A 10680-nucleotide genomic window follows, 5' to 3' on the forward strand; every position below is an offset into this window, starting at 1 on the left:
TTTATCCAGAAATCCAGACTAGAAATTTTCCTCTGTAATGTCCTGATCAAACTGGGGATTTTGCAGTGTATTTACTTGGTTTATGATACTGTCAAAGAGGTCAAAGTGGTTACTGTGGGGAAAAAAGCTTACATTTGGCAGGCACTCAAGCAGAGCCTTTCAAAAACCTGGAGTATTCCCTGTGCCTAAGGAATTTTCCCCTAGGATTGAGTGCGACACAGCCTGGCTGCAAATTCTTTAGGGCGGGTGTTTATTTTTTAATTGCACTAACAATGATGCCAGCTGAGGTAGCCAAGTATGAAATTAATATGGATTTAAAAGCTCAAACTTGGCCAGTTTGGGGATGTTTTATTTCAGTCTCTCTCTTTGATGTCAATCATGGAGGGAGAAGAAGAATGGCATTAAAATATTGTTCTGATTGTGTATGCACAGTGGATGGGACAAACTGAGTTTCACACTCTATAAACAACACATCAGGCTCAAACAATAGAATTTTGCTGGCAAACACAAGAAAGCTCTGGAAGAGTTTGCTTGGGGGGGTCTCTACCCATAGCCACTACATGCCATGGGTTTGGGGCAATAATTTTGGAATTCTTGGCCAGCATGGTTCAAACCTCTGTTCAGTGTCAGGGGTGGGACCACAGAAATTATCCCAGGCTTAGGAGTTTTATGGCTGGCATAGAAACTCCTCAGGACCCCAGTTCTGTTCACTGTGCAGCTCTGATTTTATTCAAAAAACCTGAAAAATCAGAATTATTTTCCCTTGGCTTAAACTAACACGACAAAAATAATTTGAGCTGCTCAGAAAATGTTGTGTGTTTAGCTGCTTGATCTGTAAGTGGAAAAAAGCTAATTACACAACCCATTTAGGCATTTAATGTCCCAGGGCCAAGTCACTCTGCGGCCACAGAAAACATTAATAAACATGGCTTATCTCACTTTATGAAAGTTGTGATTACCATTTTTCAATAACTGCAGCTATCAGCAGCATTTCACCTCTCCTACCTTATGAAACTGAACCCAAACAGCAAAACCTATTTGAATTCAGCTCAAATGTGAATTTATTGGGAACGGGTTCTCTTTTTTGCTCCTGTGTAAAATGTCAAAATTCAGGGCTGGATTTCTCAAAATGCAGCACATCAGGGCTCAGCTGGGAACAAACAGGAGCAGCCAAGCACATGAGATCAAATAAGCCTCTAGTTTGATGCCTAAATGGGAAATAAATATTCAACAGTAAAAAAAAAAAAAAAAAAAAGAGAGAACACAAAATAAGCCTGCCTGCTCATTTTCAGAATTGTTACATTTTAATTCTATCTGTAGAAATGGTCCACTTTGCATTTCAGCTACAGAACACACAAGAAATATTTAGGAAATTTCCTCAATGGAATAAAAATCATCTTAGTACTATGTAGTTATAGTCCAAATCCCATTAACATCAATGGAAGGGCTTTATAATATTTTGCATATATGACATTATTACATAATATATACGTGCTTTAAGTCATATATGGGTTATTGATATCCCACTTTTGAAATGTCACCAAGCTGTTGGCTCCCATTCAATACCAACCAACTGCCTCTTCCTTGTTCTCAAGGCAGACAAAATAACTAAATTGGTAGAAAACCCTCGTATTTCAATTATGAGTGAAAGGGAAGGGATTCCCAGAAAGAAAACAAAATTAGTAACTTTTCATGCCACAGAGAAATAATGGTTACAGTATAATGTAGCATACAGGTGAGCTTTATGAATGATGTGATAAATTATCTTCAAATGTACATTTTTCAACAATATATATATAAATAATTACTTATACAAATTATCTTCAAATGTACATATTTCAAATACATATATATATATATATATATATATATATATATATATATATATAAAATTATATATACATCACCAGCCTTTTATATGCTTATTTTGATACAAAATCATGCTGGGTAATTCAGGAAGGTCTAAATATCAACTTACCTTGCAATCCCTGTCTGCATTACCAAATTATGACAGGAATTTTTAAAGTATCTTCACCACATTAAAGCCACTGCTAAGATCACCATAGCAGCTCCTTTTCCTAAAAAATTCCAAAACTTAGAGTGGTTCATCCAATGTAGGCACACAAGATAAGTCTTATGATTTTAAAAGTTTTTCAGATCAAAAATATTCAGATTTTTATCAAACTCAAGAAGGAGATCTCATTCCCACAGGAACTTTAATCTCAGGTGAATCCATTTCAGAATCCACACTTCTCAAGCCTAGAAATATTCCAAAGCAAATGAAAAATAAAAAAAAAGGGAACTAACAAGAAAAAAATAAGCAATTTCCCTAAGCATTTCCATAGCTTGCATAAAGACATCAATTACCATAGCTTGTCTTCTAAATTAATGATTCACAGTGATGGATTATTCATGCAAGTCGGCCAGCTGAACATTATACTTTGACTCTGGGGAGAAAGTATAGCATGTCTTAATTAACTGGATTTTGTGTATGCCAAAAGATACCCAGGAAAACTTTATTTCTCTAGTCAAGCAGGTAAAATGCGAGCAAACAGAACTGATGGTAATCAAAATATGCAAAAATCTTCCACAGTCTTAGAATCCACATTTAAAGTGAACTAGGAAGAGCACATTGCCTCGAGTGAGCTCTGTAAAATAGATCCAAATTGCCATTTTGTTGAATGAACTGACTTTAGATCTGCTCCATTTAAGCGTGAAAAAGATGGAAATTTCACATTAATATGCTGCTTCCTGTCTCAGCACAACCTTGCAAGGCTTCAGTGATGGCACAATTTCTTGTTTCTAAATGATATCAAGTATTTTCTTGACTGAAACGCCACCCAACACTGAAATTTTCCACGAGTGAATGATAGGTTATTATTCCAAATATTTTCCAAATGAATGCTGTGTTCTAATGGCCTCCTTGAAAATACATAACATTTATGTGTTGTGCAAGTCCATTGATGCCATTTGTTACTTTGATCAGGATGGTGCACAATACCCTTTACAATTCTTACAATATCTGAGATTTGCACTTATTGGCTTTCAAAGTGTTCTTCAATCACGGTATTGAAAGATTTACAAAATAAAAATGGGAATGCCATGATAAATGGTGCAATTTATCCTTCAAGTAAGTAATAGGAACGATCCAGTGTCTCTAAAAATCTATACCAGGCTGTTCTGAGCCAGCAAAGATCACCCAGCCTGATGAATGAGATGCCCAGTTAGTTGCTTACATGGCTCCTACAGACTGAGGTTGTTAAATCACTGTCAAATATCCCTTTATCTTTAACAAATTAACCCCACATGCTTCACAGCCATTATGAGTAGGAAGAGTCTGTTTTCATTTTATACAGGTTAAGATGAAGTGACTTGTCCACTACCAAAAGATGTAAAAATAAGGAATTTTTTTTCCCTTCTTCCCTTGAAACTACCCTATCCATTGGTGTTACCTTCTCTGAGCTCCTGGGATAATCCTAGAGCCTTTGAAAGGAAAAAAATAATTTTGTCCTTGCTCTCTCAGTGCTTCAGCAATATTCCCAGGGACTCCTCCAAAGCCCTGTACTTCCTAAGGAATCAAGTAATAACTCCAGGATAGGACAGTTACATGGATAAGGATTAGGAAAGGATGGTGCAAATCAATTTAATTGGTGTCTGCCAGTGCTGAGATGACAAACAGTGGGACACATTTCCATACCTCTATCTCCACAGGGCTTTCACTAAAGGTAACAAAGATCCTTATGAGACCCAGCTCCTTGGAACAGTTCCTAGATGCAGATTTGAATTTCTGCTGCTTTTCTCCCCTTCCAAACATGAGATGTCCTCATGTTCTTCTTGGGAAATATGCTTCCATCACTTCAAGAAGTTGTCTGCACTGTGACTGAGTGAAAGCTGGTCCCCTTGCAGCTAAAGGGTATTTTGCTGTCACTTCATATATGGGGACCTGCTATCTGTTATGTCAAATCCACAAGTGCACCGTGTTTTAATATTGCATGCACATTTTCCTCCCTCACATTTCTTCTATATGATAAACTACTAATGGCATTTTTTACTTCATGCATATCATCCCCTCAAAATAGATCTACTTACAGTCAATTTGATTCTTGCTCACTGTCATGGGTATCTTATCTGCCCTGCTGCTCCATATCCCCTATAATTAAATATTTCTGCTTGCTTTTTTTCTGATATTTGTTTTCCTTAGTATCTTCCCCTATATCTAATTTCCTGCTTTCTTTAGTATTTTAAGAGAGGCATGGTAGGAAAAACAGATGGGAACTGTCAGCTAGAGATGATGCCAAGCTTCTGAGCAAGAGGAGACTCCAACAGCTCCAAAATCCCCGTGGGGTTTGGTGACACCAGGACATTCCCCGTGCCTCAGAGATGTGGGGAGGACAAATCCAAGGCAAAGTCCTGCAGGCAGCTCAGAGCAGGCAGAGCTGGTGCCTGCAGTGACCACGCAGGTGACACAAACTGGGGAGCTGCAGCCAGGTGTGCACAGCACGGGACTGCAGGAACAACAGCCATGGACAGATACAGCCACAAAGCACCACAGACACAGCTCTGAGCCCTTGTGGGGGTGGCAGAAAACAGAGCCCTGGGGGACTTGTGAGCACAGCCTGCAGGAGCACTGTGGGCACAGCAGGGCAGGGAAGGGCAGAGCCCTGGGGATGGAGGGAGCAGGATAAAGCAGGCCAGCAGCTCAGATGCAGAGATGACCCAGGAGCAGATCTCTGGGGATGGAAGAGCATCCATGGCCATGGAGGGAGCAGGATAAGATGCACAGAATGACCCAAGGGTAGATCCCTGGGGATAGAGGGAGGAGGATAAAGCAAGCAAGCAGCTCAGATGTAGACCATGACCCAGGGGCAAAGGCAGAGGAGCCCTCCCAGCTTTCACTATCACCAGTGGGGGACAACACATAATCCCAATCTGCCACACTTCAATCAGCACTACTGCAGGATGGAAATGAGATCACAGCAACCACAGAGCAGAGCAGGGCTGAATTAAAGGGTTCAGCTCTGAAGCTCCCAGGTTTCATCTCCAGCTGCTGCATTATTGGAATATGTGTTGCATGGCTGCTCTTCCCAACCCTTGGCTCTCTTCTCTCCAGGTCCTCAGACCCTTCTGTCTCTCCCCTTCTTCCCAGCTCCCCAGCCTGCAGATCCACCAGCAGCTCCCTTGGACAGACACAAGCAGCAGAGCAGATGTGCTGATGGATCCTGTGACTGGACTCATCACAACCAGAGTCCCCTGGCACAGAAAAAAGAAGCTGCTCCATAGCACATGCAGCCGTGAAACAAGATCTTGTTTGTCACTCTAGACCAAGGAGGTGTAGCAGGCACATTAAGCATTAATCTAAAATTCTTCTGTCATCTTCAACTCAAACTCAAGCTTTGTCAAGTGTTATCTGAGCCCTTATTTTAGAAGTGTAGAGTCAGCTTTGGTTTTTTGATTTTTTTTAATCAAAATCCCACTCTCTGCCTGTAATGTTACTGTGAATAAACAATGTTACTTTAGGTTTTTATTTACCATATGCAATTGCACATGTTTTAAAGATAAAATAGAATTACTACAGTTTTTTAAAAGTCCATATCCAGTTTAATAGGAGACTAGTTTATTCCTCTTTAGTACTTGCAAGAGTCATTAGACATCTTTCAACTCCCACTAATTACTTTGTTTTTGGCAGACATTAGTGTTTCCTCCTCCTGCTTTTTTGAATAAATCTGAAATTAACAAGTCAATAAACTGACATATTTACAGTAAAAATAACTCGGCTCCCCTGTCTTCTTCCTCCCACTTCTCATATCTCTTAGCAGATGAAAAGGTCATCATTCACCTACAGGCTTTACACACACTGCTGGGGGCTTGGGCACTTTCCCTTTGCATCAACCTCATCTCAAGTTGAGGACCTGATGTTACAGAAACTGTTCCTGTCATCTTATGTTTTGATTAATTACTTTAAATAGTTTAGAAACTGGAGCAAATGCTTCTTTTGAGAAAAAGATATCTGAGAGAGAAAACATGAGTTGCTTCAGTGAACTCCAATTGCTGTGTGAAGTACACAGTCATTAAATGCTCCAGGAGCTGCTTTAATTTAAACGTGGTAAAAGAAAAAAAAAAAGAACATTGAAAAAGGGCAGTTTTGGTGTACCAATTAAAAAATAATGCCTTAAATCTTTAGACCTTTCTTTCCAACTTACATAACTGAGATGTATGGGGAAAAGTAGGGCAGCAAACATCACCTCAGCCATGGAGGCAGTCCCCAAAGCCTGGCACTTTGCTGCTGTGCCAGGGAAGGAGGCAATCTCCAGTGGCTGAGTGATGCTGAGCAGCTCTGACAGGCTGTCTTTGGCAAAGTACCCACGCTCTTAACACTACCTTGACATGCCAAGGGCACTTAAAAACATCACAGTCAAAAGGAGATGTCCAAGTCCTCCAGCTCACTCCCAAGTTCCACAGGAGAATCAAGGCTGGAATGGAGCTGCTGCTCAAACAGTGCCAGATGCAGAATGCAACTGGTGAGCGGCGTTTGGGCGTTCTGTCTTGCTGCAAAGGGAATTATCTGAGCAGAATTCTCAGAACTGCAAAAGCAAAACAAAGCCTACACTGTGTTATGCAGAAAGGTTAAAAAGGAAATGAGAGTTCTCCTTTCTGAGATGAGGAAATCCCCCCCCAAACCCATTGCACACACAGAAACAGGCATGACAGAATTAGAGGAAAGGAAAAGCACAGGGACTGCAGCTCTTCCACAGTCTGGGGAGATCACTGCTGGCCAACAAGAGCTTGGTTTGTACATCTGACACCCCCTGCACATATGGCACAGCTTCAGCTCTGGTTGGGACAGGATAGATCTTTCTAGAAGCAGCAGATTGTCCATTAGGCCACCAAGGCATCACGGGGCTGGAACTGTCAGACTCACACTGCAGAGCAGGAACAGAGAGCATTATTAAGCAATTATTTCTTTAGTTGTAATGATGAAAGACTTCAGGGCTGAAGAACACAAAGCTCATAAATAAGTGCAAAGACAGCCAGCCTATACATTGGAAGCTAGTTGGTTAAAACTAAATACAATACGTTGTTTTAACTTTCTTCTTCTTCTTGTCATCATTGATTCTTCCTGAAAGAAGAGTCTCAAGGTCTGCAAAAATATTTCTCAAGAATTATCATAATATTTAAACACTGAACTAAACCAAAAATTCTTTACAACACACGAGGTCAAATCTCATTAACCCAAAAGCCATACACACATTTAACTCATTAGCTTGTATGAATAAGAAATTTCCTCTTTTCCCATCTCACAGCTCCAGCTGCTCTGCAATGACTCCAAAAGCCCAAAAAGGACATGGATAACTCACACAGCTTTTATCCCATTAGCCACGGCCTGCAGTTCTCATAATCATTAGCTTTGAAGTGTATTAAACAAACCAGAACACGACCTTAGAGCTGATATTTTAATCACACCACATAAGAACAATTCTTTATCACAGATACTTCATTAAGGCCACCAAACGAGATGCTATTGAGAGCTACCCAAGCCACAAGCAGGCAAGGAACTATTCTCACATTACTTAAGAGCTACAAACCCTCTCCAACACAACCTTTTTAGTGACTGCTCTGAAATTTACACCTGAAATAAACACATTTACACCTGAAATAAACACATTCTTAATGGGATCAATGTATCTGTACATCACTGCTTCAAATGCCAAGTAGAGAGGGAAAATAAGCACCAAAAACTTCACCGTTATTAATGAACTGTGGGATTAATTTTTTTGCCTTGCAGTAGCTACAGCTTTATGTCCAGGACTATTTCACAAAGAAGTTGACAGAAAATGTGTCCTCCTGTCAATTCAATAATTCAAGACTCAGAAAGTATTTCCCTGCCTCCTGCAGGAATACATGGTATGTTATTTCCCCCACCTCTACATTCTGCTAATGTTTAATCATCCAGTGCACAAGACCATGATGGGAAGCCAAATTAAACCCCAAAATTTTAAGGGATTCCCAAATTAAACCACTCTGTTTTTTTCATAGATACAAAGTATGTATGTTCATTTTTCATAGATACAAAGTTTGTATATCTTCATAAAGACACATTCATCACTAATTACAGCTGACTATACAGACATCTTTCCCTACCATCTGCCCATTATATTGTATCAGAGACATGCAAACCACATAGAGAAAACCAAACATTAACTTTGGAAACCATGCTTACACACCAATTTTTAACGTTATTTTGAACACACAGCTTAATTCAGATAAGGACAGCCTGAAGACTCACTATAGGACAGATGTACCCTATATTAATTCAGCCTGTGCTTTACACAGACAGAATAATGTATTGCCCACACAGAACACAAATTGCTAGAAATTATTTTAAAAGGTATTCAGGCATGCCAACAATGTGTCTTCAGTGATGACGAGCAGCCCAAAAAACAAATCTGAAATTTTGAGAAGTAAAACATCAGTTGCAAAAGCCTTTAAAGAGCAAGGAGTAGTCAGATCTTGCTGAGAAGAATTCTACCAGCACTAACCCATTTTCATGGCTACGTGCTGTGATACACAAGGTTATAAACTGAGCCAAGCTACACATAAATACAACATTGACATCAACAGAATAAATTTCAGGAGAGTTGTTACAACAATAGTGCTCCCAGAACTGTTCACCCTGAATATGAAAGGAGATGACTGACACGTTCATGAATAACTTTCATCTGCGTGTGAGCAAATCCCTGACAATGGCAGGTGAAGAGACAAACTCAGAGCAAATTTAAAAATCCCAACTCAAATTGGACTAGAGGATGTGAAAGCACAGGACAGGCAGTCTCATGAGGTCAAATTTTGGAGCTCATGACTGCCTTTAACAGGAAACTTTACACTGCCACAAGCCTGCACATTGCATTACATCTTAGGCTGCTCTGTGTAATTCTGTAGACAACTCACACCTTAAAAAAAAAATAAAAATCACCATTTTCTGCTCCCTCCCTTCCCTTGGCAATTATTCCTCATCACACTCAACCAAGCCAGAGTAATTCTAAAAAATATAATGGATGTAAAATAACAAAGTGTGAATCTGCTTCAACCCCAAGAACTCCAACCAAGACCTGACAGAATCTGCAAAAGTATCACAAAACTGATGGAAGATCTTAAGTTTTAGCAGCTCCATGACTGCAGCTTTGTAGCTTTATTTAGAGCTAATGAAATACTAATTTCACTGAAAGGATAAATAACCATTAAGCAGACATTTAGCTCAATCTATGCTACATCATTTTAATAAACACCTCCCCTCTACACAGAAGGGCGTAATTTTCCGTTAGACTAAATCACCAGATCACAACAAAAATGAGGAGAAAATTGAAGATTTTAGGTGATTAACAGTACCAAACCCATACACACGCGGCAGGTTTTGAGCATCCCTTTAACACCAGGATGCATAGAGTACTTGATATGTGAGAGATCACCCATCGATATGTGAGAGATCTGATTAAAACAAGGCGGTGTGGGAAGGAGAAAATCCACACGTGCGACAACCCAGGTACCTTTTTTCCTATTTTTCACCCCACCCCGAAGGAGGAGATGTGGATGGGTGACACACACGGACACCTGCACATCGTCCCTCTGTCCCCAAAGGCACCCAACTCTTCCCACCCTGCCGGCAGCACCGCAAGAAGTTACAGCCAAAGCCTGGCAAGTTTAATGCTTCATTCCCACGTTCACCCTGGGGAATTCAGTGCCTTAACGTTAGGCAGAAACGAACAGCATTTTTTAAAAGCGAGCGATAACAGGGACACATCAGAAATGCAAATTCGGATCTAGAACTGAATTGATGCTTTAATATTAACATTAAATTTTAATCGCTGAGCTCTTCCTACGATGCAATTCGAAACTCCAAACCTCGAAGCTCACTAGGAGCAGAACCACCCCGACAAATAGCGCCCAAGTTTAGTTCTTTTAATGGCCAGCACCCGGGGCGCACAGACGCTCTGCGGCGCGCCGAGCGAACCGCCGGACGGGGCTGCCACAGGCGGGCGAACCCCTCACGGGCGGGCTCTGGAAGCCCAGGGCGGGCTGGGAAGGGTCTGGGCGGCCGCGGGGAGCCGCGGGACAGCGCGGGCGGGTTCCGGGACACGGCACCGCGACCCCTCCCTCACCCGAGCCCAACTCCGCCGGGGCGCGGGCTGAGCTCCGCGGGGCCGGACGGAGAGCGCGTCCCGCCCCGGCCGCCCGCAGCAGCCGAGCGAGCACCGGAGGGTTCCTGGGCTCGCCTGCCGCTCATCCCACGCCGGAGAAGCAGCTCTGATCCCGAACGCCTCCTCTCCCGCCGCAGCGGGCGCAGCCCGTCCCTGCCTACCTCCCTCCGGCGCCGAGGGAACGGCGGCGACCCCCGCACGGGCAGCGGCTCCTCCGCACCGCCGCTACTCCGGCACGGTGTAAGAAACAAACCGGAGCCGCTCGGTTTATTCGGTCCCACAGCCCCGCGAAGGGACGGGCGCACTCACCGGCACTCCCGCCGCCGCCCCGCCCGCTGCCCGGCGGTGCTGCCGCCGCTCCGCGCTCCGCCGCGGCTCTGCCGAGCAGGGAGGGCTGTGCTCGGCTCCTCTGAGCCCCGCTCCGCCCGGGCGCTGTCCCCGCCCCGGCCCGCCCCGCCGATCGCTCCCGCCCCCGCTCCGCTCGGCA

At 42.7% G+C, this 10680-nt stretch overlaps 1 protein-coding gene across 1 annotated transcript in view; it reads right to left on the reverse strand.

Annotated features, from left to right (window-relative positions):
* SERPINI1 (serpin family I member 1) overlaps window positions 1–10598 on the reverse strand; it is a 44360-nt gene extending 33762 nt beyond the window's left edge. Inside the window, exon 1 of the mRNA XM_063167367.1 lies at window positions 10503–10598. The gene's annotated coding sequence lies outside the window, so the exon portion shown is untranslated. The remainder of the gene's footprint in view (window positions 1–10502) is intronic.
* Window positions 10599–10680: the final 82 nt, after the last annotated feature.

This window comes from Melospiza melodia, chromosome 12, assembly GCF_035770615.1.
Source record: "Melospiza melodia melodia isolate bMelMel2 chromosome 12, bMelMel2.pri, whole genome shotgun sequence".
Classification (NCBI taxonomy): Eukaryota; Metazoa; Chordata; class Aves; order Passeriformes; family Passerellidae; genus Melospiza; species Melospiza melodia.